The sequence below is a fragment of the Hipposideros armiger genome, unplaced genomic scaffold, assembly GCF_001890085.2.
Source record: "Hipposideros armiger isolate ML-2016 unplaced genomic scaffold, ASM189008v1 scaffold_97, whole genome shotgun sequence".
Classification (NCBI taxonomy): domain Eukaryota; kingdom Metazoa; phylum Chordata; class Mammalia; order Chiroptera; family Hipposideridae; genus Hipposideros; species Hipposideros armiger.
This window is the reverse complement of record NW_017731447.1, coordinates 3715490-3722328: the sequence shown is the minus strand read 5'-3', so window position 1 is coordinate 3722328 and position 6839 is coordinate 3715490. Positions and strand designations below refer to the sequence as shown.

Sequence of the window (6839 nt, the reverse complement as noted above, 5' to 3'; positions counted from 1 at the left end):
TGTACCGCTTTGGGTACAAAATTACTGACATAATCAGACCGCCAGGGAGGTTAACATACCTAGAATATCCTCACTGCTATTCCCATGCATCTCCTCACAGCCAATTCCCTGCAGCCGGCTGAGTGAGTCTGTTATCAAAAGGCCCCTGCAATGGCAATAGAGACACACTCATAGGGAGGTGCATCTTGGGGACACAGAGAAGTCCTCCACTCCCCTCCTTGAGGACAGGGAGTGTTGCATTAGGGAATCCAGCTGGCCCCTTGGGACCCACAGGTTGACACAGTTGTGCTGACTAGCCTGGGATGCATAGCTGAGATGGCCTGGGGAAGCAATGTGGCCAGGATGAGGCTGTGCCAAGAAGGACTTAGGCCTGCATGTGTGTGGAGGGGTCTGGTGGCTGCCACATTTTCACTGGCTGGGACAGATCCTGCCTTGTTCTGAGCCTCCAATTTTTCATTATTCATTGAGTAACAGACGCTGCTGTGGGCCAGGACTAGACTAGGGTCAGTCCCTTGATTACAAGATGCTGGCTTTCCTTCCAAACAGCTGACGGAGCAGATCATGGCTTCGACCCTGCTGGGTCTGTTCCTTCCCTCACCTCCCTCTCATCCTCCCAGGCAGCCAGGCATCCTCTGCACTTTGCCCCAAAGTAGAAAAAAAGTCAGAAGGATGCTCTCCCATGGCCTCCCTCCTCAGGGCTAGGTGGAGCAGGGCACCTATAGACTGACATTGCCATGGTCTCTCTTAGCCCAGGTCTGCAGAGATACCACCATTGGCATCACTGTCCATCTAAGGCCAGTCCTTGACTGAGATGGTGGGCAGACCTGCAGAGTTCAGTGCAGGAAACATTTCCTGAGCATCTGCCATGAGCCAGAGCTGGGCACAGCTGAGCTATGTGGAGCACACAGAGATGGGCAAGACCCAGATGCAACTCTGAGAAGTTACAGCCCAGCAGGGAGATGTACAGCTTATACAGAGAATGGCAATTCGGGGCAGAACTTGATCAAGCTGTGAGAGCTCTTGCAAGTGATCCAGGGACTAAGGCTGAGTGAGCTTACTCACTGGGATCCAAAAGGCCTGTGTGGAGAAGTCAGCATTTGACCTAGGGACTGCGTGGACACTGACATGGAGACATAGGCTGGGGCAGGAGGTTACCGAAAGAGAGACTATGTCTTTGGTTTACCAACAATTAATGTCAGCTGCTATGCCAGGCACTGGGCCAGGAGTTGCTGTGGGAACAGAGTGCCACATGGTCCCTGCCATGGTCCGGAGAGGAGCGAGGCAGGTAGATGATGGTGGTGGCTCAGTGGGACAGGAGCTGTGGTGAGGGGAGCCCAGACCATGTGGCCTTGGTGCATGGCCTGCTGGGAAATAGCCTATAGAGGGAGGACGAGCCAGACCACGGGGCCCCTACCACCGCTCCCACTTGATTGAACTTGAATCTGAAGGCATTAGATCAGAGGCTGATGATGTGGAGAAAAAGAGCACAGGTGCCATCCTTTTGGGGGCTAGGACACTATGTCACTGTTTCCCCAGCATCTCTTGACCAGCTTTCCCCAAAGATGTCACTAGGGAATGTGTATATGTTGAAGAGTGTGGGTTCACACTGCAGAGAGAACCACCCACAGGGGGCAGGGGCAGGTCTAGGGCATGTCATTTCTCTAGTACAGTCTAGGTACCATCTCTTGTCATCTTCACAACGGCCTGTGGAGTGGGCTTCGTGACCCAGCTTTAGAGGGAAAGGTATGTGCAGGGAGAGTTCCCACAGCTCAGAAGGGGGAAGGACAGGCTTGTCCTCTCCAAAGCCTGCTCTTTGGTCTGGTTTCTATCTGATGCAGACAGCTGGGTTTGTCCACAAAGGTCAGCACGTGGTTGCTTGCTCATCACCTCTGTGGTTGGTCAACAGGAACAAAGGCCGAGAGGCAATACCTGTGGTCAGGGCGCTCCGGTGAGAAGCATCCTTTTTTCCTTGCTACAGGGTTGGGTGCTGTGTGATCCGAGTCACTGCCATGAGCTGTGCGCACACTCACAAAGAGACATGTTCCCAAATCCCAGGCATGTCCCCTCCCTGGCCAGAGAGAGCAAAGGCGAGATGAGCGCAGGGTGAGATGAAGCAGGAGAGACCTCTCAGCGCCCTTCACTGGGCTCCTGGGCGGCCTCTGGGAGGAAGGGGAAGGTTGAGCCCTCTCAAATGACACCCCACCCCCACCCCCTGCTCTTACACTCACGTGCGCGCGGGAGCCTGTGGCGCCTGCTCCGCCCAGCATCCTTCTTTTGGCTCGGAGTTTCGAGTGCCACCTCCCCTCCTCGGCCGACAGCACTTGCTATTTTGATCCGGAGAAGCGTTCTCTTCACGCTCAGAGAAGCTGAGTCAAGGGCCCCGTCTAGGCAGGACGAGAACTAGTCAAGAGCCTCTGAAGCCTGTGCTCACGTTTCACCAATATCTTTCTGCGTGCCGGGCCGCGGAGAGCGGGAGCGAGAGGACGCTCAGAAAAGTCGGTCACTCCCCAGCCCAAACGATTCTGGAGCCTGTGACAGCAACCCTGGTCCCCAGTCTTTCCGTCCGAAATCCGTCCTCCCTGGGTGCCAAAGAGTACACGGGAACGGGAGTGTGGCCTGGACCACCCCCCACCCCGCCACTTCCCAGCTGGGGGCAGCCGCTGGCAGCTGGCTGGATCCCTGCAGGGTTTCCCCTACAAGCGGGGTCCGGGCACTGCCGCAGGAGAAAGCACGGGGGTGTGCCTGCCGCCTGGGAGAGGAGCCCCTCTTGCTAGGGTTCGCATGGGTGGGTAGGGATGGGCGCGTAGAGGGAGGGCGCCCTGCCCACCCACCGAGCGAGGTCGAACTGGGGAGGATTCGTCCTTCAGCCCAGCAGAGCAGAAGGGCCTCACCTGGACTTGTCCTTGTGCCCCGGGGATCTGGGCAAACACACCCCATCAGGTCCCTGAAAGAGCCCGCATGCAGGGAGCGCCTGCCAGAAAGGTAGCCAGACCCAGGTGTGATGTGCAGAAGCGCGCTCGTGTGTGTGTGTGTGTGTGTGTGTGTGTGTGTGCGTCTGTGGGAGTGCATGCGTGCAAGGCGAGAGGGTCTCGGCGTCCCCCGCACCCTCTCTCCGGGGTTCTATATTTTGCCTCCCTTTGTTCTCAAAATAGTCGGCGAGCGCTATCCGCGCGGCCCTCAGAAGGGGTGGGGGCCGTTGCGCGCTGGCTGGCGCACGCTGAGTTAGCTGCAGGGTTACAAACAGTCTCTCCCTGCTCCCCCGGCCTGAATTAATATGTTACTATTTTGGGCGCGCCAGTGTTTCCAGGGGAAACCTAATGACGCAATGACGTCAATGCAGGTCAGCAGCAGACTCTCCGGGAGGGCGGGCAGGCTCCCGGCTTTCAGGCTCCGCGCAGTCTACTGGCGGGAGGGCGCAGGCGAGGTGGCGGGGGCGGCGGGCGCGGGGGCGCGGGAACCCTGGCAAGGCCCGAGGACCAGAGAGCGTCCCTTTCCAGCGCCCGGACCCAGGTAACTTCCCGCTGCCCGGAACGGAGTTTCTCCGTTGCCCACGGATATGAGGCGGCGTGGAGGGCAAGCGGGGTAACCCCCATTCCCACCCACCCCACCTTTATACAGGGGGAGCCAGAGGAGCCGGAATCGCTGAGGGGGCTCCACGCGGGGGCCCCCCACTCACAGGTACGCTCAGGGTGTCCCCAGCATGGGGTAGGGAGACACACTCACCCTTGTCCACACTCCTCTTGTGCTCTGGCACCAAAACTGGGAGTTTGGGGGACAGAAGTGGTTTCTGAGATTTATCCTCTCTGCCTGTCTCCCCACCCCTTTTCTGAGAGTAGGAGTTGCCGTCCGCCCCTCTGCAGCGCCTTCGCGGGTCGCAGACTAGAACTGGGGCTTCCCACTGTCTGTCTCCCTGTGAGGCGCCATCTGGGGCAGGAAAGCTAAGTGGAAGGGGTGTCCAGGCCAGACTGGCCGTGGGGATGCGAGACTGGAGTGGGAGCCTCGGCAACCTGGACTGGGAACCGGTGCCCGTGAGCAGAGTGTGTGTATGGTGCTGCTTGTGCGTGCTTGATGTGTGCCTATTCTGGGAGCTCACTCCGTGTGTTCATGAGGTGTGTATGTGTGCACGCATGGAAGTCCGCTGTGCGGGTTTGTCAGTGTCATACGTATGAGAACACCTCATGCACCTCTCCTTGACCTGTAGCCAGCGTACCAGCCCAGGTCCAGGGTCTTTTCCTTGCTCATCTCCCACAGCTGGCCCAGATTGCAGCCTACCTCCAGCTGGGTGGTGGCCCGCTTTCGCCATGCTGCCCGCAGCTTCTGGTGGCTGCACAGTTCTCAAAGCTCAGCCTGTATCCTCTCCCCAACTCACTTGTGCCCTCCCCTGCTTGGAACTTGAGTAGAAGAGAATCCCTTTCCATACGCCCCCCTCTCACCAGGGGCAAAGGCTCAGGCTCAGGTGGCTGCTCTCCCCTAGCTCTAGCTCTGTGGCCCCCATCTCCGTTTTCAGCACTAGGGTCCGGACAGCTCCATGCCTTCCCTGAGCCTCTACTGGGCCTCGGAGTGAGCACTCCCTGCCTTGGACTTTCTGGCTTCTAACTCATTCCTGAATCTGACCCTAGACCGTCCCCACTCCCACTCCCAACACACATATACACACACAAGTCCGGTCCTTGCTTTTCCATCCCAGATCTCTGTCGGGTGGCCTGGAGCTTGGAGGGGCAAAACCGGTCTTGGAAATTCCGGAAGCTGACTGGCAGGAATCACAGTGTTGGGCTCTGGCTTCCTGCAAGGGGTAGTGACTCTCAAAAGAGGCTGCTAAGGTCCTGCCACAAGCTCCTCTTTCAGCCTCAGTTCATTAAAATAAGTAAATAAAGCCAGATCGCTTCCCCAAAAGGCAAGCCAGCCTTCAGAAGGCACTGGAGGGGTCTGGAATTTTCTGGATTCTAGAAACGCAATGAGTAGCCCCCGATACTCCCTTCCAGACATCCTCACAGCCCCACCCATTCCTCTTTTTCTAAATCCAGGCCTCATGTGGTAGAGGGGGTGGGGTGGGGATGAATTCTGTCCACTTCTCTACCTCCCCCAGAAGTCAGAGAGAGTTCGGTTAATGTCATGGCTTTCTGGGCTCTGGATGGGGTAATGGCTGCGTGAGTTCTCAGCAGAGCTGTGTCCTGGACTGCCTAAGAGGCTCCTAGAGGTAATTTTTGTGGTGACTCATTGGGCTGTGGCCACACAGAGACCTCTGTGAGAGCCCCCACCCCCTACCCCACCCCAAATGGAATCCAGGACCCAGGAAATCTATCTGTGGCTCTTTCCACTCCTGGGTTCTTTTGGCTGATGAAAGCACCAGAAATGGTGCTGGAATATTGTCCCAGACGCCTCTCTAGAACGTACTGTCATCCCAGCTCCTCCAGGACAAGCAGAAGGGGTATGCATCACGTCCTAGCTGATTCAGGAGTGGGTGAAGGAAGCCAAGAGAAGCCCCTCTCTCCATCCTGCCCTACCCTGTTGTAGAGACCTCTGGCAAGCTGGAGACCATGGGCCCCTTTCCCTCCCCGGGCATCAGAACACTCTTCCTCCCTAGACAGTCTCCTCTCTCAGACTTGTTATATCTGACCCAGGGGCAGAGCCAGGTGTTGTCTTTGTCCTCCTGAGCCCATAGCTCTAGAGGAGGTCTGGGCTTGGGGAGGAAACAGCCTGCTTACAGAAGCTCTGGGACCTGGAGTGAGGCATGCACACTGTCAGTCAGCAGGAAATGGCTTTTTCGCCGAAAAATCCATTGTTCTGCTTGCTCCTAAGCTATCCAAGGGAGGACAGAAAAAGCTCCCGGGCTGGGGGCAAGGGAAAGAGAGACAGTCACCACAGTCTGGTGACACTTCCTTCTCACAGGGTATAAGCCAAAGCCCGATATTGTGATAGCCCCAGAGTTTCCACGAGTCTCAAGGGGCGTCAGGAAACGGCTGTTCTCCCAAAGGAATGAATTTTCATGACCGAGCTCTGCGTAACTCGGTTAAGGAGGTGGCAGTATGACCAAAATCGGTGAACAGTAAGGGGATGTGCCTTCCACTAAAGGACAGTGGCCCCCAGGATCTTTGCAGCCAAAATTTGGTCCTTTGGGAGCAGCAAAGCTTCCACCATCTGCCTGGCCCCACTCTTGGCTACTTTCTAAGCTTCCCTGGCCTCCTTCTGTGCTCACCTGGGTAACATCTGTCAGTGGCCTCACAGGAAAGCTGGCCAAGGTCAAGCAGATAGAGGGATGTTTGTTCAGTAGAGCCTAGCTTCTCCTCTGGTTGTGAAGATCAGGGACCCGGGGAGGACAGCTAGGGAAGGTGAGGGCCCCATCATGCAGGAAGCCTGCACATGACAGTGCACTGGTTGGGGAGAACCCAGACCTCTGAAGTTGTCCTTGCCTGACCACAGGCATCATGGGCCAACAGAGCTTCCGGTCCCACTCCCCCAGGTCAGGTGCTCAGCAGGGAGCTGGACTGACTCAGCACCCATTCCCAGCACAAGGGGGCAAATTCTGTTTCCAGTCCCATGCTGATTACTGAAGCAAGTCCTTATGATGAGCCCCATTTTCTCTATCTGCATAATAGGGATTAGCTGAAGCAGGGATGGTCCTCACAGCTTGAGAGTGAACTTGTTCTGAGGGTGCCTGACTCTTGTATTAGCATCTGAAATCAGTGCTAGCCAAGAGAGCTGGCTCCTGAATTATCTGGGTTCCTGAGAAGCTCAGGGTACTTTCGGCATGGGAAAGGCCGACCACAGGTTCAATGGTAACTTGACTGCCTCCTGGCCAGGGTCTTCGACTTCTTTCTTTAGCTGGAAGCCCAGGGCCC

General features: G+C 56.8%; 1 protein-coding gene and 1 long non-coding RNA gene across 8 annotated transcripts in view; one reads left to right on the top strand and one right to left on the bottom strand.

The window, feature by feature from the left end:
- LOC109384586 (uncharacterized) overlaps positions 1-3123 on the bottom strand; it is a 3880-nt gene extending 757 nt beyond the window's left edge. Inside the window, exons 1-4 of one of the 2 annotated variants that reach the window (XR_002124433.1) lie at positions 2892-3123; positions 2223-2384; positions 1930-2068; positions 60-145 (exon numbers count right to left, since the gene is read on the bottom strand). This is a non-coding gene — a long non-coding RNA (uncharacterized LOC109384586). The remainder of the gene's footprint in view (positions 1-59; positions 146-1929; positions 2069-2222; positions 2385-2891) is intronic. The other variant, XR_002124432.1, reaches the window with a different exon arrangement.
- A 301-nt stretch (positions 3124-3424) lies between these two features.
- Positions 3425-6839, top strand: part of LEP (leptin) — an 81344-nt gene continuing 77929 nt past the window's right edge. For 5 of the 6 annotated variants that reach the window (XM_019646173.1, XM_019646174.1, XM_019646178.1 and 2 more), the window contains exons 1-2: positions 3425-3510; positions 3619-3678. The gene's annotated coding sequence lies outside the window, so the exon portion shown is untranslated. The remainder of the gene's footprint in view (positions 3511-3618; positions 3679-6839) is intronic. The other variant, XM_019646175.1, reaches the window with a different exon arrangement.